At 40.5% G+C, this 22,992-nt stretch overlaps 1 long non-coding RNA gene across 1 annotated transcript; it reads left to right on the top strand.

Annotated features, from left to right (window-relative positions):
* The first annotated feature begins 1,163 nt into the window (after positions 1-1,163).
* LOC120384791 lies at positions 1,164-22,552 on the top strand. Its single transcript, XR_005589110.1, has 7 exons — positions 1,164-1,244; positions 6,673-6,719; positions 7,631-7,691; positions 8,498-8,561; positions 19,055-19,077; positions 19,427-19,639; positions 22,054-22,552. It is a non-coding gene; the product is annotated as an uncharacterized LOC120384791 (long non-coding RNA).
* Positions 22,553-22,992: the final 440 nt, after the last annotated feature.

Below are 22,992 nucleotides of genomic sequence, written 5' to 3'. Positions count from 1 at the left end.
CACTAATCAACAGTTTTCAAAGGGAGTTGGTGTTTGAATGGAAACTGTTTAGGGTAACCAGCATGGTAACATCTTGTTCCCTTTGGTGAGTGCAATTTCTTGGCTAGCCATGAGACTCTCTTACAGTGTGCATGAATGTGAATGCCCTTATGTCAGGAGCAAGAGAACATAAACAAGGGTGCGGAGATAAAGGATCTGAATGCAAAAAAAGCATTGTTTTGTTTCTCTCTCTTTGCCTGTTCATTACTCACCTTGACATACTGTGGACCTCTCTGTATATTTATATTTAGATTTCAACATTTCTCCCCTTTAAGCAACATTTAGGATCCAACAGGTTTACAATCTGAAACAACAGAGAGATGCAAAATAATTTGTTGGGATTGTTTTTTAGTCATTAAGTAGTTTGTTTTAGTCATTTGTTTTAAACTGTAAAATTGTTTTCTTACCGTGTATTCTACTAGTATGGGAATTAGAAGACTCCATTCCTGCCCTTCTAAAATGTGGCTTTAAAGAAAAATTATTGAAATTTCCTGCTGAAATTGCTGGTGAAAGGAGCTTATGGGTTTTTTAAATGGAGATTGGTGAGCTTCTTAGCAAAGTGTTGCCAATATATACACTTCTGATACTTTTCAAACTGAAAAGTGAATGCAGTTGCAAACTCCTTACTAGCACACATGCTTCAAGGGTAGTTCCAGAGTGAGACACTTACTAGATTAATTTGCCACAGGTAAGAGTCCTGCAAGTGCTACTACAAAGTGAGTTTGTGAGAGGGTAGGAGTACAACAAAATAAATGAAGCACACGATTCCTGCATTGTTGTCCTGGTCCAGTAAGATTTAGGGGATGCTTTTATTTATTTATTCCCAATAGGGCACGGGACCAGTTTTCCAAGAGCTCAGTATGTTGCAGCTCCCACTGTGACACTTATGGCCAGATTTTAAAGCGAGCGCAATCCCAGTCTGGTCACTTATTTCAATGCCTAAACAGCAGCTGAGCAGTTTGAACATCTCACCTACCAGCCCAATTGTACAGTCCTCCCACAGTCACAATACTCTATGGGGCTCAGGGGAGTGTGTGACTGGCTATGGACTGTAGAATCCAGCTCTGAGAAATAACATCACAATTGCTAGTCAACGACACTGCCAGGTGTATTCCATGCACTACAGATGCGTAATTCAGTAATGTTCCTTATAGCTACCTCCATTCAACCACTTAGGGTCCCATCATGTGATCACAGGATTTAATGTAAGTTTTGCGTGAGTGAGAGCTGTAGAATTAGGCCCTTAGTTGAAATTACATGGAAGGTCTAAACAAATAGAAACCTCTCTATCCCAGGAAGCAGTGACTCTGAAAAAGATTTGGGGATCGTGGTGAATAATCAGTTGAATATCAGCTCCTAGTGCGACTAATGCCATCCTGGCTGTATGAACAGGGGAATCTTGAGCAGGAGCAGAGAGGTTATTTTACCTCTGTATTTGACACTGAGGCAACTGCTGCTGGCATCCTGTGTCCAGTTCTGGTACTCACAATTCAAGGATGCTGATAAATTGGAGAAGGTTCAGAGAAGAACTAAGAGAATGTTTAAAGGATTAGAAAACATGCCTTATAGCGATAGACTCAAGGACCTCAATTTGGGATGACTTAATTACAGTGTATAAATACTACTTGGGGAACAAATATTCAATAATGACCTCTTCAATCTAGAAAAGAAAGGTATAACATGATGCAATGGCTGGGAGTTAAAGCTAGACACATTTTTAACAGTGAGAGAAAATAATTATTGGCACAATTTACTGATGGATTATCCATCACTGACAATTTTAAAATCAAGATGGGATTTTTTTTCCCTAAAAGATCTGCTCTAGGAATTATTTTGGGGAAGTTCTATGGCTTGTGTTACGTAGGAGGTCAGACTAGATGATCATGATGGTCCCTTCTGGCCCCACAATCTATAAACAGATAAATCCCCAATGAAAGGTGAAACATGACTGATAAATCCATTTCAATGGCCAACTCCCTCTAAATTCAAGTACTGACATATTTTGCAACAGCAATAGGCATTTGGCGGTTTTGTTTTATAATTCGTTTGCTACTGCCCATTGAAATGTGCTAATGTGCACCCGTTGTTCTTATCTGTTTCCAGTAAATTTCTACATATATTTCTGACACATTTGCTTTATAAAGTTTACCAACATATTATTATGTTGTTTATTATTTGTATTACAGTAGCACCTATAGGATTCAATGGAGATTGGCCCTATTGTGCTAGGCACTGTGCACACAGATAGTATGAGTCAATGTGTACACTAAATAATTAATAAACTAATAAAAAGCCAAAGAAAAGGGAAAGGAAAGAATATTATCCCCATTTTACAGATCAAGAACTGAGGTATAAAAAAGTCCAGTGACTTATCTGAGACGACATAGGAACACTGTAGTAGAGCTGGGAACTGAAACCAGTTTCTGAGTGACAGTCCAGTGCCTAAACCACAAGACTGACCCTTCTGGTATTAACAACAGAGCTTCTAATAGGGCCTGCTTCTACCCCCAGTAAAGTCCATTGGACTTTTGCTACTGACTTCAAGAGAAGCAAGATTGGTACCATACAAATTAAAGTTAAACCTGTCTGGACAGCCGTAGGCAGCGCTGCTGCCACTTCCCATCTTGAAGTAATGATAAAAACCAGCAAATATATGGCTTCCATCATCAGCACCCCCACTATAAAAATTGTTCCAGCACCTCAGGCTGTCGGACTGGTTACAAAGCAGCTTACTACTACTACTACGCTGAACACCCTACAATCACAGAATCCGGAGGTGACCACCTCTTCGGTTGTCGTGTTCTTTTCTCAAGTTTATCTCCATTCCCTAGCCAACCACTTCTTTACACCACGTTGGACGCCTACATCCACCGGGATTTCTGTACAGTGACCTCTACTGGCATTAGCAAGGTTACAAAGATGTTGCAAGTTTCCAGATATAGGTATCCATCTTCATTAATCTGCCACCACTGCCCACTAATCACAGTCACATTAAATAGATGTCAAGTAATATCAATTTATTTGATTTCTGAGGTCCAATTAAAACATAAAATGTAGCCATAACAATTATAGTACTTTTTAATAAGAACTTAGCAGCTACACTCTTCCTGCATCCTATTAAGCATCTTTTACACCTATTAAGATGACACAGTGTGCACTAAGGAGGTCAAAAACTTATAAAGGAAAGTGTCCAAAAGTCCGAGAATAGTGAAAATGTTGTTGGCATTTGACATAATTTATACCACTAAAGAGCTAGGGAACAGGAAAAGGTTGATGTAGTAATAACATTAGCAGGAACTATAGTCCATGCAAGCCACTGTTAAATAAAGTGCCAATCAATAGCTCTTTTATTAGTAGGTACAATCAATGTACAGCAGACAGACCTAGCCAATTAAGCTTATCGACTGACCGAAGAGTAGCAGGAAACATTCTTTCCTCGGTTTTGTTTTCCTTTCTGTAAGTGAGAAATGAGTTCCAGTTTTTATCACTGGATTCCCACCAAGCCATCTACAGGAGTTCCTGTAGAAAGGAAACGCTGACAGAAAGCAGGCTTGAGCTATCTTGCTATCCTTTAACCCAGGGTCAACAGAGAGAGCCAATACAGTCAAGGGTCATTCACAAAGTAACATTATTTATTTATTTCTTCCCCTCCCCCACCCCACCCCCAAGACTGTATGAAGCAAAATGTTGTTCTTCTAGACAAAGGGAAGAAAGCACAATCCCTCAGGAAGGCTTAACCATTAACAATCCTTTAAGACCTTAGGAAATGAAGCCTATTTGTTTCTAATTCATGTATGCACTGTACAAACAATCAATTTCCCAGTGGGGGAACTTGAATATCTTTCTTGGGGGGGGGGGGGGGAGGGAAAAAAGGCAGCTCCCGTAAAGATTATACAAAATCTCAATTTCACAGTGTAAAGGTTGCTGCAGTAAGTGGGACTTTTATATTCAGCTATGACTAACTGTGCACAGGGAAATGTTTATCAATTGTATCTCTATCTCCTATCAGTATCTCTTTCAAAAGACTTGAATTCTCAATACGATCAAGTATATGACCATGTGGTAGTCACAATGGAAATATAATTAGAAAGAGTAAATGGTAAGGATTGCATTGTACATGGGCTCATGCTGATCTCGCTTACCCTGGTGTAAATCTGAAGTGACTATTCACTTTGGGCCAGATCCTCAGCTAGTGGAAATTGGCATAGATCTGTTGAAGACAATGGAGCCATGGCAATCTACACCAAGGGAGGATCTGACCCTGCAATTTTTGTTAGACATCAGTGACTAAAATGCATTGGTTTACATTGATTTAAGTGGGATCAGAATCTGTCATGTTCATAGCTGTGCAGGTATTTCACACCTCCAAAATGTTGTTGTGTTGTCTTTGTTCGTTTGTTTTTCTCCGCGCATTAGACTACAGACATGTGGATAGCTCAGTCCGAAGCCTCATTTCAGACAGTTTCCCCAGTTGTAGCCAACTCCGAAAATATTTTAACAATGTGAATAATTTGCCTAGATGTCAGTTTGACAAGCCCTGGCTTTGTGTTGACTTCTTGTATTTTACGCTGTTTGCTCGTTGCTTTATTTTCCTTCCAGGTGAAAATTTACCCAGAAGCCTAAGAAGAACAAAGTCCAGCAACTTCACATCTTATCTGAGACTATTAGGGCTCCCCATTCCTTAATACAGTTCAAACTGCATCGTCTGCCTGCTCCGACTGCAACTCCATTTTGTATGCTATGATCTTAGTTCTAGCACCTTGAGCTCTGGTCAAATTCTTCATAGGTCACGTTTGCGCAACTTGTTTTAATCTATTTGATCAAAACCAGCCTGAAATACTTCCTTAATTATTCCAAGTTTTGCTTGCGAGTACAGACGCTTGAGAGACAGATTCCAGCGGGCCAGCAGTCACACAGCTGTGTTAGAGCAGTATTGCAAGCAGCAGAGTATAGAATAGCAGGAAAACACAGAACTGACACGGTTTCAGTCCTTCAGGAGTCTTAAGATAAGAGATTTTAAAACAATAACACTGGACAACGTTGAGGCCTTTTGTAATCAAACTGCTACAGAAGCCCAAAGATTAACTGTTTGATTTTCAGAGGTGTGGATCACCCAGCACTCCAGCCCAAATCCATGGGAGCTTAGAGCACTCAGCACCTCTTCAAATCACACCCTAAACCCACATTCATGGGGAGAAGAGACAATATAGGCTAGAAAGGATATTTCAGTTATTTGGGGTTAACAACCCCTGAAATCTGTCTGTTGTAGGGCTTTTTAAAAACAAACATTTAAAAATTCTGTGGCTATTTCAGATACTGATGGTTTTTTCTCGTGACATGATCCTATACAATCCAAATGCAGTTAGTTAGGGCCCAAAAGCTCTGCTGTCCTGCAGAAGAAACTAGTGGGAGAGGAAACAGAGCTCCTCACTCAGCGACTGGTTTGAGAACCGAACACACGCAGCTCCCAAAGGGAGGGTTTGTAGTCACAATTCACCACTGTGTTTCTCCGGAGTGATTAACTTCATTGAGATCAATAGAAGTTACACCAGTATAGAGCTGTAGTAGCACAATGGTGAATCTAGCCCACTGTGTGCAGAGGTACGTGCTTGGAATTCTAGAAATCTGTGGGGAAATCAGTTCCCAACTCTATCCTGTAGTATCCATGCGGTGTTCTTGCTTCCTCGGTATTGCTCCCTGACCCCCTCCCTCATCTCCATCCTGGAAGGTATCTAATTAGTGTACGGGTCAGACAGACCCATTTCAAGACCCTGTTCTCACTGGTTCTTCCTTCATAGTAAATCACTGTCCCCAAGGGAGGGGACGAAAGAGCAGCAAAAACCTCTTTGTGGATTTCCACTTGGAAATCTGCCTCTTTGCAAGAGAAGCACCACACATCCAAAAGTGAATCCAGAGCTTCCCTGTCCCCATGCCCAACATGTCCTCAGCTAGAACCTAATAAACCTGTGCGTGTGCTGGGGTCCCCATTCATTCAAAAGATTTGATGCACTGTTTACACGAAGGCTTTTCCATGACTTTAGGAGGAGGAGTAGCTTGCTGTGGAACCCCCTTTGTTTTCAGGCCCTCTGCACTTTTTTTTGTTTGTGTTTTTTAGTACCGTTACATTCTTCTCTTCACTGAGCAGCAGAGGGAAGCATTTGGTTTTTAAAAAAGGATTTTATTTTCTGATTTCAGTTTTTCATGTGTCGTTTGGATCTGGCACAATATCATTCTCCAGTGCAGAAGAGACATTGTGTTAAGCTTAATTATCAAAGGCTGAAACCCAGCAAGCAATCAATCATTTAGTGACATGTTCATGTTTTCGCTGATTTGAAAAAATATTTTTTTGTGGCCACTAGAAAAAGAAAAACTGTCAGAAACAAAAACTGAGTCACTTTCCTAGACTATGGGGAGATGAGTGAAGAATGTTCATTTGTTTTTTCTGAAACTAAATCCAACTCCTTTTGGCATGTGAGACTGGAAGTCATGTACGATGTCTTTCATTGTAAACAATCTTTCTGCCGAGGTTCGCGTTATAATTAAGGCTGATTTAAACAATTACAAAACTGTCATTTCTAAACTGCTTTCTTTAAGAGTCAAGGCTTTTTCTTTTTCTTTTTTTCTTACTGCCAGATAAATGTTCTGTCAGCTGCATTCCTGTGGAACATTGCCATCCAGTGGTGAGTTGGGGTCAATAATGGGGCGAATTCCCCTTACAGAGTCAAGGAAATTGATCCCATATAAGCTTTTCTACTGAAAAAGAAGAGCTCCAGTAGTCAGATAATGACATGAACGTACCTTGAATCATAAATACACACTATTATTTTTTATCATTCAGAGAATAGCAAACTTCAAAAAAAGGAGCCCATGAAGTTGTTACCATATGACCTGGGTTATAGCATAGTTATTTTGCCTGTTAAATTCTTATTACAGTGATCACTTGTTATTTCTGGTGGTTTACTAGTGAAGCCTAGATGTGTTTTTTAGTTCAGGACATGCTGAAACATAACCCACTTGTATCCACTGATTAGCAAATATACCATACTTGGCTTCTCTTTCTTCAGTGATACAAGATGATACATCCCATGTGTTTGGATAGTATAGTATTTCAACTGATCATCTACAGTAAACCACAACAGTTAACAATTAACTTTGTTTTCATTGGAAAATAAGGCTCTTTCTAAGGTCGTATTGTGTCATCACCAACCATAAAGGAAACTGATATCACCATATTATGTCTCCATGCACTCTGTAGACATACATATGAATTTCCTTAATGATATCTCCATTAATCTACACAACAGAACACAGAGCCTATTTTCAAGAAAATGTTCATGTAACTTGCTTGAAAATGTACTTGACTTTCACACACAGATTCTTGCTCATGTTTAATAAAATAGTGTGGGGGGGTTAATAATTGCTTTAATTTTAGCTACACCACATTGTTTATGAGTACACTAAATACTGCAATAGAATTACAAGGATGATAGGATTACTTCAAAACACAGAGTCAGTTGTAAGGCTGGCCAGAAAACAAGAATTCTGTTTCACAAAATACTTCAAGGTTTCAAAGTTTGCTTTCATTCCACAGTGGAACAAAACCAAGTCATGATTCAGATCATGGACTTGAAAGTGGCTTTCCCATATCCCAGGTAAGTGCCCTGCCCACCAGGCTCTTGGTTACTACAGAGTGGGTGGGCCTCTCTCTCTCCTTCCCTTTCTCCAGAAATTCCATCCTGGACCTGGCACATCTTCCTGTGAAACAGACACATCTGCTTTCAACAAATCTGCATTTTCCAATGAAAAAAAAATTAGTCAAAAAATTCCCAACTGCTTCTAGTCCGTTATATTTACATTCAGTCTTGGAAAGCATGGGCCAAATTCTGATTTTAGTTTCCATTTGATTTTAATAGGGTTTCACCAGATTTACATTCATGTACCTGAGATTGGATTCTTGTTCATCATTTCTTATGCTATTATTATACTGAATTATCCAATTGATGGTTAGGCATGGCTGGCAGTTTAGGCCCTTATTCAGGCACATGCTTAAATCCATCCCGATTCAGGACAGCCCTTAAGCATGTCTGACTGATGTCATATTGACTGCAACGGGACTTAAGTATGTGCTTAAATTCTGCCCCAAATAGAGATGTTTTCCTGACTTAGGACTATAGTGTAGCAAAACACAAACTATCCATTTTTAGTTCTGAGAGGCCTCTATTCTAGTTGCATTGAAGTCAACAGAAAATTATCTACTTTATTGATGCGGGATTGGTCCCTAATGCTATCTGATTTTTTAGTATTATTTTTGGCTTTTCCTCCTCCCCACACACAAAAGGATAGGGATGTTTGAATGTAGGTTGCAGAATGTTGTTTGCAAGTTTGTAGCCAATCAGTAGTGTGTTGTCCCTTTACACCATAATATCCTACTACAGTTTATCCAACTCTTGTTTCACAGGTCAGATGATGAAGAATCACTGTGATATCCTCCCCTCCACCCCCAAACAACCACCATCCCTGGTGTATCCTTCCAAAGTGAATAGGAGGAGGGGGCTGCAGTTCCTACTGCTAGCAAACTCTGTGGTTTCTTTTATGAGCTAAATGAAAGGAACCTACAAAATGATCATTACGGGTTTGTATGAAATGACTAGGTATGGAATGCAGTAAATCCCCAAACAAGCTTTAACTATAGCTTGTAAGACATAATAATCAGGTAAAACTGCAGACTCTCCTTTTATAAGATGCAGTGAAACCTAATATTTTATCGGAAACCTTGATTTATGTTTAATAGCTCTGCTACCTACTAAAAAAGATCTTGTATTAGCAAATGGGTACAGACCCAGTCCATTAGCTTAGGACAACTGAAAAACTCAAGGGTTTTGTGAACTAATGCAATAAAATATCATTAAACACTGTAGCATGACAAGACAGACAGAAGGTTTGAGTTGAAAGTCAGGAGAAGTGTTTGAAATGAAGTAAAATGTACAATAGATATGTTTAGGTACATCTGGCTTACATTTGCACTAGGTCGTCAGAGGACCTTAGTGTCTGTGATGTAAATGAATAACAGAGCCCTCAACAATTTAACTGTCATCAGTATAAATGCTTTAACTGGCACAGTAAAGCAAAGTTCTGGGCCTCTTTCTAAATCTCCATAAGCTCCTGGTCTGAATTATAAACAGGGGCTGTATTACCTGAAGATGAAAGCAGCCAGGTCAATTCACTTAAAACCAAAGAATTACCACTGCTAAGCAATGATGATCAGCAATTGTGTTGGGGCTTTTTTATAAATCTATTAAACAGACAGATCCATATTCTAGAAGACAAGAAGAGACCAACATCTGAATGGTTGGTCACTTGAAATAGAGTGTTTATACAAAGGGAAATGTGCAAGGCATTTCACCATCTTTGGTTAGTTTAGTCAAACGTTCTTTGTCCCTTTCAGACAAGATGGTTTCACATTTATCCTTCGGAACTAGATCAATGGCAGGTCACATTATGGTCTCATCTGCCATGCCAGGATGTTAGGGTGGAAACACTCTGGCGAGAGGAATGGATCTGTTATTATCCCCAACCAGTCCCTGGTCACCAGCCCCACAATTTGCCTGGTTTTGACCAGGTCCGTTGTCAGTGGTCCCTGTTGAACAGGTTCTGGACTGGGCAAGGTCTCTGTGCAGCCAACCAGTATTGCTGGGGCCTTAGTGGCAGCCCTTTGTGCAGCTGCGGCGTGACACAGATGATGAGGCACATTGTCGAGGAATGCCTGCTGACTAGGTTCAGCGGAGGCCTAGAAGAACTGCATCTGCACTGAAGTTGCCATTGCTTGGCTAGATGACTATGCACACTCAAAAAAAAAATGGCAGGGGATGGTGCCCAAAGCAGAGATATCATTCTCCATAAAATGGAGTGGGAAGCAAGGGCACTGTGTAAGCTGTATTAAATCCACTATTTGCAAATAGTTTACCTTTGAGGCAGCATGATCTAGATAGGGCACTTGGTTGGCCTCTGCCACTGACCTGCTGTATGACCTTGGGCAAATCACTTCACCTCTCTGTACTTCCGTTTTTTCCTCCCACCTCTTGTCTGTCTTGTCCATTGAGATTGTATGTTATTTGGGGTAGGGACTATTTCTACCTGTGTATTTATACAGTGCCAAGCACAGTGGGGCCCTGATCTCAGTTGGGGCTTCTACAAATCACTGGAAACATTTTTATTTATTACATGTATTAATCATAGTCCAGTCACCTGTTTCTTATCTTTGTCATTAATGTTAAGGTCAATATTTGCAGACAATAATCTTACATTCAGGAGTGTTGGAACAATTTGTATAGTGGGGGTGCTGAGAGTCATTGAACCAAACTGTAAACCCTGGATATGATGGAAATCACTTCAAGCCAAGGGGTGCGGCAGCACCCTCAGCACCCCTAGTTCCAGCACCTATGCTTACATTTCCTACAGACTGGAAGAAACTGATTCTAGTATTCCTAATGCAGACAGAAAACAAATGGCTATTACTGCTCTGAAAATGTATGGGTTTTGAAGTAACTAAACCTAGTTTGGTTAATAAGTAAAGGTATTTAAACTTCAGGAAGATGCAAAAGCAGACTGATCACAGTTAGAAGTGCTATCTTTTTTCCTCTGACGTGGCCAAGTTAGCATATCAACACCAAAACCTAAAGACCTTCTGGGCTCAAGATGAAATTGTTTTTCCTCAACAATTGCATAGGGTGTTCTCTTTTATAATAAATTCCAAACAAATTAATGGATTCCAACATGCATCATCAAATTTATATTTCCTCCTCCACAGAGTCCTACCCCTGCAAGTAATACTTAAAATTCGTCATGAAGCTTTCAAAACAATTTATGCAAACAAACATCAAGCGAAGCTATTTGTATTGGCAGCACATTTCACTTAACAACCTACAACAAGGAACAGATGGTCTGAGCTCTGGAATCAGCTACAAAGAAAACAGTAGGAGCAAGTCCATCAGAAGCACTTTTTTCCCCCAATTTTGTGAAGATTACAGACTTGTTCTTGTTTATTTCTTTGATTAGGCTGTTATTTTATGTACTCATGAATCCTTCCCTTGCATATCATGGAACAATTCCACCAGAAGCACATTCCCCAACTGTGTACAGTTTACAGAAGCGCTGCTTTATGAACTGAGCTATCTGTCCTTTACTGATCCGGCATTCAGTAAAGTGGCAGGGAAGGAAGCAAAACAACATGCAGATGTTGTACAAGGGATTGACACATTTTTTTGGAGGCACACACTTAACAATCCATAGTTGCCTTTATCCCCATGCCCGTCCCTTGGTTTTGCATGTTTAAATATTCATACAGTTGCCACCATTATGCATCACTTAGAGCAATTAATGGTATCACAGGATATAGAGTTGCCTTTTTACAGATTTAACTAATTATGGGACAGATTTTGACACCCTTCCACAGAATAGGACTTTATTCTGTACTAAGGATTTACTCAGCATGAGTAAAGGAGGAACAGTGTATAACTCAAGGGCAATATTCCATCTCCCTTCTTCACAATTAGTAGTACCTTAATCTGTAGGTAGCTCCACTGATTTCACTGGGATAACTCAAGGAGTGAAGTACTAGCAAACCTGAGTAAGTGTGGCAGAATCAGAACTCTGAGTTTTGTCCCAATTCCTTTTACTAAGACAGATTTACCATCTGTTAAACCCCTTAGCCCATGTCAACCCCCTGAAAAACCTTACAGCGGGATCATCTTCCCTCAAAAGTGCTATTATCTGCCTCAAATATAGGCCTGGTCTACACTACGCGTTTAAACCGGTTTTAGGAGCGTTAAACCGATTTAACGCCACACCCGTCCACACTAAGAGGCCCTTTATATCGATATAAAGGGCTCTTTAAACCGGTTTCTGTACTCCTCCCCAACGAGAGGAGTAGTGCTAATATAGGTATTACCATATCGGATTAGGGTTAGTGTGGCCGCAAATCGATGGTATTGGCTTCCGGGCGGTATCCCACAGTGCACCACTGACCGCTCTGGACAGCAATCAGAACTCAGATGCAGTGGCCAGGTAGACAGGAAAAGCCCCGCGAACTTTTGAATATCATTTCCTGTTTGCCCAGCGTGGAGCTCCGATCAGCACAGGTGGCGATGCAGTCCGAAATCCAAATCCAAAAAGAGCTCCAGCATGGACCGTACGGATGTGATCGCTGTATGGGCAGGCAAATCTGTTCTATCAGAGCTCCGATACAGAAGATGAAATGCCAAAGCATTTTTAAAAAAGCTCCAGACAGAGGCCACGGCAGGGACTCAGCACGCTGCTGCGGAGCCAAAGAAAGCCAAAGAATCAAATGGACGCTCATGGAGGGAGGGAGGGGGGACTGAGGACTCAAGCTATCCCACAGTTCCTGCAGTCTCCGAAAAGCATTTGCATTCTTGGCTGAGCTCCAAATGGCTGTAGTGTCAAACACATTGTCCGCGGTGGTTCAGGGCATAGCTCGTCAATTTACCCCCCTCACCTACCCCCAGAAGTAAAAGGGGAAAAAATCCTCTCTTGACTCTTTTTAATGTCACCCTATGTACTGAATGCTGCTGATAGACGCGATGCTGCAGCAGTCAACGGCAGCATCCTCGCCCCCCCTCCTCGGTGGCTGATGGTACAATATGGCTGATATCCATCATCATCATCAGCTTTGTGGCAGATGGTGCAGTGCAGAAGGACTGGAATCCATCCTCATCATCAGCCCGTGAGTGCTCCTGGCTGGCCTCCGGTGAGGTCGGCTGGGGGCGCCTGGGTAAAAAACTCCTGATCATTCCCAGTAGATGGTACAGTACGGCTGGTAACCATCTTCATCATAGCAACAGGGGGCTGAGGTCCATCAGCCCCCGCCCTTCATGTGTAAAGAAAAGATTCTGTTCTGCCTGGACTATCATAGCAGCTGGAGGCTGCCTTCCCCTCATATCTCACTAACAAGTCACTGTTTCTTATTCCTGCATTCTTTATTACTTCATCACACAAATGGGGGACACTGCAACGGTAGCCCAGGAAGGCTGGGGGAGGAGGGAATCAACAGGTGGGGTTGTTGCAGGGGCACCCCCTGTGAATGGCATACAGCTCATCATTTCTGCGGGATCTGACACAGAGCGGCTGTGCTCTCTGGTTCTCTGATACACTGGTTCTCTAGTACACTTGCCCCATATTCTAGGCAGGACTGATTCTATTTTTAGATACCATAAAGGAGGGATTGACTTGGGGTGTCATTCCCATTTTTGTCTTTTGCGCCCCTGGCCGATCTCAGCCAGGGGCACCTATGACAGCAGCAGATGGTGCAGCACACAAGGACTGGTAACCGTCATCTCATTGCCAATTTACAATGGCATGGTAGATGGTACAGAACGGCTGATAACCATCTCTGCTATCATGCAAAAGCAAATGAATGCTGCTGTGTAGCGCCGCTGAATCGCCTCTGTCAGCGGCATCTAGTACACATACGGTAACAGTGACAAGAGGCAAAACAGGCTCCATGGTTGCCATGATATGGCGTCTGCCAGGGCAATCCAGGGAAAAAGGGCGTGAAATGATTGTCTGCCGTTGCTTCCCCGGAGGAAGGAATGACTGACGACATTTACCCAGAACCACCCATGACAATGATTTTTGCCCCATCAGGCACTGGGATCTCAACCCAGAATTCCAAGGGGCGGGGGAGACTGCGGGAACTATAGGATAGCTACGGAATAGCTACCCACAGTGCAACGCTCCAGAAATCGATGCTAGCCTCGGACCGTGGACGCACATCACCGATTTAATGTGCTTAGTGTGGCCGCGTGCACTCAATTTTATACAATCTGTTTTACTAAACCAGTTTATGTAAAATCGGAATAATCCCATAGTGTAGACGTACCCATAGTTGATGCATCATGAGGAGGAATATACTGCCCGCATAACAAATTTTAGAAAAACATCATGAGGTGATTATGTTGAAAACGGAGAGGAAAAGAATCATAGAAATGTCATGGAAATGAGACAGAAATCAGCGGAATTTTTTGGTAAATTAAATAACCAGGATTTTTCCATTTTGCTACCAAATAAAAAAGATGGGTGCATGTGCTGTGACACCGGGGAACAGTTCTCACCTGAACTGATCTTCTTAAAACCCATCCCAGACCTCCAGTGTTTAGACATGCCTTTTTACTAACACCTTCTTTAATTTAAATTAAACACTCATGAGGAATCCACTATTGGGTATGCTTTCACCACCAGTATTGTCACAAAATTCTTATTCTCAGAGACTGCCATCCAGGAGCTAACTTGCAGCTGTCGATGACGTTTATGCAACTCTCTCTATCCATCAAGCCAACCATCCATCCACAACCCCCCACTGTCAGAAGTCATAGGCAAATCAGTCCCTGGTTTTGACACCTCTGGAGTTACACTGGGGATGAATACGGACTATGATGTTTAAAACCCAACAAACATGAAAATCAGTGAATTTGGAACTTTTGACAAGAGTCCAGCCACGAGCATGACATCTTGAAATAATAGGTCCTATCAGAAGGCATTAGCCTAGCTAGAGGAAGAGACCAGTATGGAAGGGTTTGGCATTACAAGAACTAAAACCATCTTTAGTTTTGACAGACCAAATTCAAGGATAAAGCAGGCAAAGCTGACAGTTTAAAAGCACCTTTTAACGTCTCAATTGAATAAACTCTATTCCATACAGCGCTATGTAATTCCTGTCTCTCTATGGATCAGCTAATGAGAATGTGAAAACAGATCTGTACTGGGGATAACAGCCAACAAAGCTGTTTTCTTTGGCTGGATCAAATGAGCCATGCCTGCTAACCCTCATCTACTGTACATTTCTTCGAATACTAAGTTGTATAACTTAGTATTGCAGAAAGTCTAAAATACCACCCAGAAAAAAAACAACACACATATTAAAACAACATTTCCCCCATCCATAAAATAATATGTTTTAAACTTTTATTTTGCCCAGAGTGAAATATGACAAGATGCAGTGGCAAAGGCCCATGGGTTTAACTACACCATCTTTTAAACTTAGCTTTACCCATTACTCATCTGTCTACAGGAAGAGGAAAGGCAAATTCAAGCAGATTGATAAAGCTAAACTAACAGTGTGGCTGCAGAGCAGAAGATGTCTCAGGGAAAGCAGCAGGAGCACAGAAATGTGAATAAGCTTTGTCCAATTATGTTCTTATGTTATGTTCTCTCTTCTTTCATTTTTTTTCTAGGTTTAAGAGGTTTGTTTAGAAAAAACACCAAAAACACCAAAAACTCAAAAGTTGATTTTTCAAAATCTGTACCATCACAGTGTAGTTTAAACTAATTAGAAGGTAGGTACAATTCCCTTCGAGTTCATGATCTGACCCCTGTAATGTAATATCCAAACTGAACAGCCAGTTTCAAGTTCACTTCAGATTTCTTCATATTGGGGATTAAGATGAAGCCTTTCCTGAGATTTCATGCTTTAAACAGCTAATGTTATGTGACATCCAAATGCCTTTATATTTTACATTCTAACGTTGCAAACTATTGGCCCCACCATCAAGCAAACACATACCAGCCCTCAGAGCTCGACAGTCAGAGCCTGATCTAATGCCGACGGAAATCAATGGAAAGATTCTTATTGACTTCAGTGGGGGTGGAGTCAGAGCCTTATTCTGCATATGCTGAACAGTGAAAGAGAAAATTAGAGCTCGGCAAGTAACAGTTTTCCCATCCTGAGATAATTTTCCAGATTTTGAAATAATTTTGGGACAAAATGTAAAAATATCAAAAATTTTCATGGACTAAAAATCCACTCTGCCCCTCCCCCACTCCCCACCCAATTCCATTTGGGTCCATCAAAATGAGGGGAGGGGGAGTAGATAGAATCTCATTATACCAAAATATAGTGCAACATACCACATTACTGCAGGACACTGTAGTCTTTAGGGTTATATGTGAAAAGATGTCATTGTACTAGGTCCTGTACAAACACAGCACAAAAAGATGGTCCCTGACTAAGAGTTTGTACTAGACTATCACACAAGCAGGATATGGTTTGGGTCCCTGTCCGTTTTCTCTTCTCTTTTTGCCCCTTTGTTAACATGCCATATTTTGCCACCCACTAATTCTGAATATTGATTTCTTGTTCATGTTGCCCCAGATTAGTTGAACTCATTCCCTGCAAATATCTGTGCAATTGACTCCTTCGTATTGTTTGCATTTAAACCAACAAGACGGTAATTTCTCACTTCATTTGCTGTTAATTTGTGTCATTTGTCTGATATTTGCAGCTGCTGCTTTTGTTGGTTCTTTATCGTTCGGGGCTCTGATATTTGTGGGCACTATGTAGAATTATTGATACATCCAGATGCTAAGTTTGGTGAACAGGCCCTTTTCTAATTTCAATAGCTAATTATGATTTAGGAATGATGAGTGTACAAGAATCTAACTGGGTCAGCCTGTGACAGTTTGGCAAACAGTGGGGTGCTGCTGTCTTGTACAGAAGAATCTAACATTTTAGGTTCTCTCAAAAACATTTCCAGTCCTTGTGGTTACAGAAATAATCTTACAAATGTGAACTAAGTGTAAACCAGGGCAGTGACATCTGCCTGAGTCTGCAGGCAGCCTGAAACAACAGTTCTGAAAGGTTTGAGCTTTCCTTGTCCATGTGAACGTGGTGGGTAACTTTGGGAGCCTAATGCTCATACAGTTTATTTATCAATATTATTAATCCTGTCACTGCTGCTCAAAGCACACAAGAAAGAAGAAGGGCGTTGCAATGGGCCTGATTCTCCACTGCATTATTTCAGTTAGTGGTATTACACTCCTGTTAAAATGATGCGAAGTAGTGGAGAGTATGACCCAACATGCAAATCTGCACAATTTACTGGGAATGGTGTGTATTGTTTTTGTGTCTCGAGTTGGCAAGGTTTTGTTTGTGGGCAGCATTTGGCAGAGTGTTGACTTTTCATGTTTTTAATTTGCTCCCTGTGGGTTAACCTCCAGACGTTCATTTTTTAATAAACATCCAGAAGTTTGGCAGCTGATTAATTATGATGACGATGATGATGAATATTTATTTATTTGTATTACCAAAGCAAGTAGGAGCCCTAGTCCTGGATCGGGACCTCACTGTTCTTGGCATTGTACAAACAACAAAAAAGATGGGCTTATCTAAATCATAGAGAAAATGCTCAGATCTCTGTGGTTTGGAAATCTGGAAGTGCAGAGATACACAAAGAGAAAATGAACCAAACTTTCCTGAAAAGAGGTAACGCTTTCATATGGGTTTAATTTCAGTTTTTGACTAACGTTTGTGGGTTTGCTATTTCTGTGCTATTTCATTTATTGCCGCTCTTATATATGACCTGCATCAAGGAACTTCACAATACTTAAAAACTGACAAATTATGGTACAGGATAGTAACCAACTTTACTGCTCTCTTTCAGTGTTGAATGAAAGTAAACCTGGCTTCTGGTTTTAAATCTGTCTAAACACCAGAGAGCTAAAACCATTCTCAAGAGCAGTTCAAATGCAGCCTACCTCTTATTAGGACTCAGATTTCCTACTGTTGAAAAAATGCTGTTTCAGCTGAATTGTGTGGAACAGCAGTAGCACGCAACTGCTGATTAGGTTAACCACAAGGATGCGTTTCCTACGGAGATCGCAGGGGCTATCATCCAAACCCACGTTACTTAAACGCTATCCAGATTTGAATTGTTCAACTTTAAGCTGAACCTGGAAACAAGAATGATACAAACTTTAAAATAGCCTTGGTGTTTGTGAACTGTCAAGGGTTGTACATATGCACAATTATTTCAATATTTTTGAACTGTCTGGAATAGGGTGACCAGATGTCCCGATTTTATAGGGACAGTCTCGATTTTTGGTTCTTTTTCTTATATAGGCTCCTATTACCCTCCACCCCGTCCCGATTTTTCACATTTGCTGTCTCATCACCCTAGTCTGGACTAGCCTACACAGCAGGAAAACAGAATATAGTTAATAGGGGAGACTGAGTTGTAAAGGGATTTGGAACTTACACTTTTCAGAGTGGTGGAGGATCCACAGTGTGCTATGGAGCTTATTATCCAAGCAAAAGTAAAACCTGAACTACCCACTCAAAGGTGCCCTTTGTCAGCTTGCTTACCAAATGCATCTGGGGTTGATTTCAAAGGAAAATATTTATATCTTCCCATGACAAGGGATCTAAAGTACTACTGAAGCATCTAAATGATAGAGAGGTGACTCCTGATTATACTTTTCCTCTCCTTGTCTCAGTGCTCTTCCTAGACCAACCCATTCTCTACTTACGATTCCAGGTGAAATGTACTGGTTAATACAGTATGCCCTAGTGATAGAATATGCCCATCAGTAACTCAGAAAAGGAACTTGAACTGGATTCCAGAACTCACATCAAATGAGTTCAAGACATGCCCCCTTCCCCTTCTATTTTCAGAAGCAAGATCAATATCCATGGTCTTTGCTGGCCATAGACTGAAATCAGTGGAAGATGGTCTCTTTAGTGAAGTGTAGATCAGCCCTGTCCTTCAGTAATTCCATGCACAAACCCCATGCACATCAAAGTGCAGAAGGACTGCAGGCCCAAGTCCATCTCAGCCAGCTGGCTGGTCTACTGTTGGGAACCACAGGATACAGGGCCAGGTTTTCAGCTCTAAGTAACTACTACTGTTCTCTTGATGACTATTTGTATTCATTCATAAGGAAACTGTAACCTAGTGTTAAAAGTCATTATATAAATAAATTCAATAAACTCCAAGAAACTATTTGATTTTTAAAATGGGATGATTTCTACAGGCCATAAACATAGGCGGAGGTTATTCTCTCTCTTTACTCCAGTCTTACACTGGCGCAACTTCACTGCAGTCATCAGCTAAGACTAGAGAATGCAGTGATGAATCAGGCCCGGGTATCTGAAAACAGGCATAGGCCTTCCAGAAAACCCTCAGGTGCACATTGAAGAGTGTATACTTCCCTTACCAAGCAAAACCAGATCTGCTGTCCAGGACAAAAGGGGTGAGTGATGGCCGTCTGGAGAGTCTTAGCGGTGTTAGCCCCTCTTAAATCCTTAGATCAAGAGTACAAGGTGGATAACCATGCCCAGCACCATTGTAGGTGCTCAATGGCAGGGGAGAGTTCCTTATGGGTAATCCTTTCCCACTTGTGCACCTACAACCTGGCTCTAATTATGTCCAGGACAACAAAACATAAATCCTGATTGACATGAACCTAGTTCAGTAGATGACAGTAATTTTCACCTTCTCTCTAACTCTTCAAAAATGTCCCAGTAAAGCATTTGAATATTCTCCAGTACACTCCCGACCTACTTATATTCTTAATATGTTAATTTTTGTTTTTATTTCAGAACAAAACCAGCCTTTTAAAGAAAATTTTAACAGATTTCAAACCAGAAATCCTGCACTCCCCTGAGGCATTAAAAAATGCAAACTGAAGACTTCCCCTGTGTTGAGGTTATTACTTATTTCCTTCCAAAAACAGAAGAAGTGTTGCAACAGTTGTAATGCTCCAGCTCACTGGGCCAAGGAGGTGTTTTCTTTCTGCACACTCATTAACCATGGTGAGGAACTCAATAACTGTTCTAATTTCCTACTTTAAATGTTTTTCTTTCCTCCACTTTTCATTTTATGCCTTACCTTTACATAAGAGTATATTCCACCACTTACCTTGAGAGGCTAGTTGCTGTCAAACACAATAAAAGGAAAAGGAAAAGTGTTTGGAATCACAGTACCCTTAGTGTTGAAAATTGCAATTTTATTTCTAGAAATGAATTTAATCACTTAAAGCTTCCTTTGTCAGACCTGGATCAGGAATTGATAGGCTTTGAAGGCTGGCAAATATTTTCATTTGAACCTCTCAAATAAATATTTATGTTAGATATAATAAGGCAGTTACTCTATACTTCAAATTAAATACCAGCTGGTTATTAAACCTACTCTGAGAGTTAGTAGCTGTCTCAGATAGTCATAGTACCTACAATAAATGCTGATTATCTCATGGGTTCAGAGGTTCAAGCCTGGATAAGCATCTAAACTTTGGAATGTTTATCTGAACCTAACACCCCAAATTGGTGAGCTCCATCAGTCATTTGTTATAGCTTTAGGAGTCCTTGGTACTTTATCTGGCTCACAAATTGCTGTGTGAGTGGAGGCACATCACTTCATTTTTCCATGCCTCAGTTGCCTATTCTGCAAAATTCTTCTCTAGCGCACAAGGGATTTACGTAATCAGGATCAAATTTACAAAACTTGAAGTCAGATGTCTCCAGGCAAAAAATGTGTATGACAATTGTGGGTTCAATTAGCACAATGCTTATGCTAAGCACCTCACAATCTGTGTGCATGTATGTAGTCCCCTTACCCAATTTACACACATAATCACAAATAATCATGCATGCAATCATGGGTCTCAAAAGACTGGGACTTGGAAAACCTGAGCTCTCTTCCCATCTTTTCCACAGATTCTGTATGTGACACTGGGTCAATCAATCTCTCTATGCCTCAATTTTCTATCTGTAAAATAGAAACAACAATACTACCTGACCTCACAAGGGTGTTGATTGGTCTATGTGAGGTGGTCAGATACCATGGTAAAGAGCACCCTGGGAAAGCCAATAAATAAGTAATCCTGCCTGGGAACAGCATTGGTTCACATGAGCGAATCTCACTAAAAAATAGATTGCCCATTCTCTGTAAGCTCTGGAATTGCATGGCCAACCATGGTGTCATCCTTCAGTGCCAATGACATTCATTCTAGTCTCCAAGCACAGCAAGCTTACCCCATGATCCCCATAGTCAAAGATAGTCATGTACCTGCCACATTTCTCATCCACCCCACCCACCCCTGCAACCCCATTGCCACACACTCAGACTTCTTGAGACCCCATTATTGTGGTTGCTGCTCACCCAGAATAAAATTGTTCCCATTGCAAAGAAACTATATAAAGCCCTAAGCACCCTTTAGGGTTGCATTGGTGCAAAGGGCCCTCTGCATTGGACTCAATTTCATCCCCGGTCAATATATATATTGATAAATAAATTAATAATTATGACCCCAATGCACTTTTTGTGTCTGTTTTTAGAATCCACCCTGAGGTTATATGTCAGCAGTCTTTGCAAATCCTGTTTGGTTTTTTAAATAATGTATCATATTTGGGTAATTTCATGATCACAGTGGACACTTCAGAGCACATTTAACAGTGGGACGGTGACACTTCATAGGTGAAAAGGTCTTAGTATGTTCTTTTCCTCTAATAACCATTGATGATGGACCATTATCCCACCATGTTGCATGCCTTGTTGTGTCTTAATGCGTATACTTAACAAGATTAGTTATAAAAGCACAGCACAGTAGCTCCCTAATGAGGCGAGATCATTAATTTTGAAAGTCCCACTTTATCTTTTATTACTGCAATATCATCACATGCTGCCTTGGCAGAGCATGCAGAATGTAAACTAACAGGGTTGGGAAGATGAGACGAATTTGGTCATTTGTGAGGTGCTTTATTGATTTTAGAGTATTTATAACATTATTGATATGACATGTGTTAAAAGCTATTTTGTATTTTGTATACAGTGGTCACATAACAGCCCAAAATATCTAAGAGGAAATGGAAAGAAGTGGATTTGTTTGTAATACATTGCAGGGGGTGGGAGGTGTGGTCTACAGTCTTTACTCAGTCAAAATTCCCACTAAGTTCCCCAAGATCTGGCTGATTAGTATAACGAGTACATTTTCAAACCAGTCAATTTAAGATTCAGCCAATAATGGTCCCTCATGAACATGCAGAACCTCACTGAAGTCAAGGGCAGTCAAGCCAGAGCCACCTGCACACACGTACACATGAATAACTTTAAGCAGAGTAGTGCCACTGCACTCAATGGGACTATTCCCACGTGCGAGGTCAGGATGGAGGCTTCAGAAAGAGAAACGTATGTTTATGTGAATGAATCCATATGTCCTTCCTTTAAACAGGAAAGAAAATACCTTCTTCCTGCTGTTCCTGGAAGAGCAAACAGCAGTGTAGGAGCAGAAAGACACGTTCCCAAACTCTGAGCCAGCACATGGACTCAAGAAGTCAAAGAACAAGGAAACCAATCGGAACTTCCCACAAGCAAGTGACATTGCAACAATGTAACTAGTGACCCAGAAAAGTTACTTAAATTTAAGAGATGCTCACACAACTTCTTTTCATTCCTGAAATTTGGAGATTTTTTAACAGTGAGAAGACTATTCTGAAAGAGTAAATTAAATTATAGAAGCACCAAAGGAAGTTATAACAGAAGCCATATCCTTAGCATTGACAGATGAATGTAATATTTTCCTCTGTTCACCAAGATAATAAAACTGGAAGGGTACAAAGGCCACCAGGCACAAAATTAAGCTAGAATTGTAAGAAAAAGGTGGTGAAGGGGAGTAGCATTTTACTTCACTAAACAACTACTGTTAAAGTGTACCAGCACACATCCTCTAAAGAAACAATGCACCTATAATTATGTTAAATACAGTAAGTATTAATTATATCATTATTAGCAATCAAAATTTAATTTTCTTCTGTCACTTCTTGATATCTTAACTAAAGGCATATTTGCAATACTATTATAACAAGTTACAGTTATAGCAAGGGAACCACACTGCAATAATTCAGAAACATGTACACTTTCATATGAATATATCATGCCTAACTAATGAGATTGCTCATTTCATAACTTCAGTTCCATTTTTATTATTTCATAAAACTGGAAGTCCTTATCCATTTTATGAAAAACACCAAACCTTTGTGAAATTCATTAAATAAGCATAAAAAATTCATTAAACAAGTGAATTGCATTCATGGCTGCTTTGATGCAAATGCCCTTTAAGCAATGTAAAACTCCATATTGATTTAACCTTTCATGTTCTGATATTTCCATG

The sequence above is a fragment of the Mauremys reevesii genome, linkage group 16 (assembly GCF_016161935.1).
Source record: "Mauremys reevesii isolate NIE-2019 linkage group 16, ASM1616193v1, whole genome shotgun sequence".
NCBI lineage: Eukaryota > Metazoa > Chordata > Testudines > Geoemydidae > Mauremys > Mauremys reevesii.
Note: the sequence above shows the minus strand (reverse complement) of the source record. Positions and strands in the feature narration are given on the sequence as shown.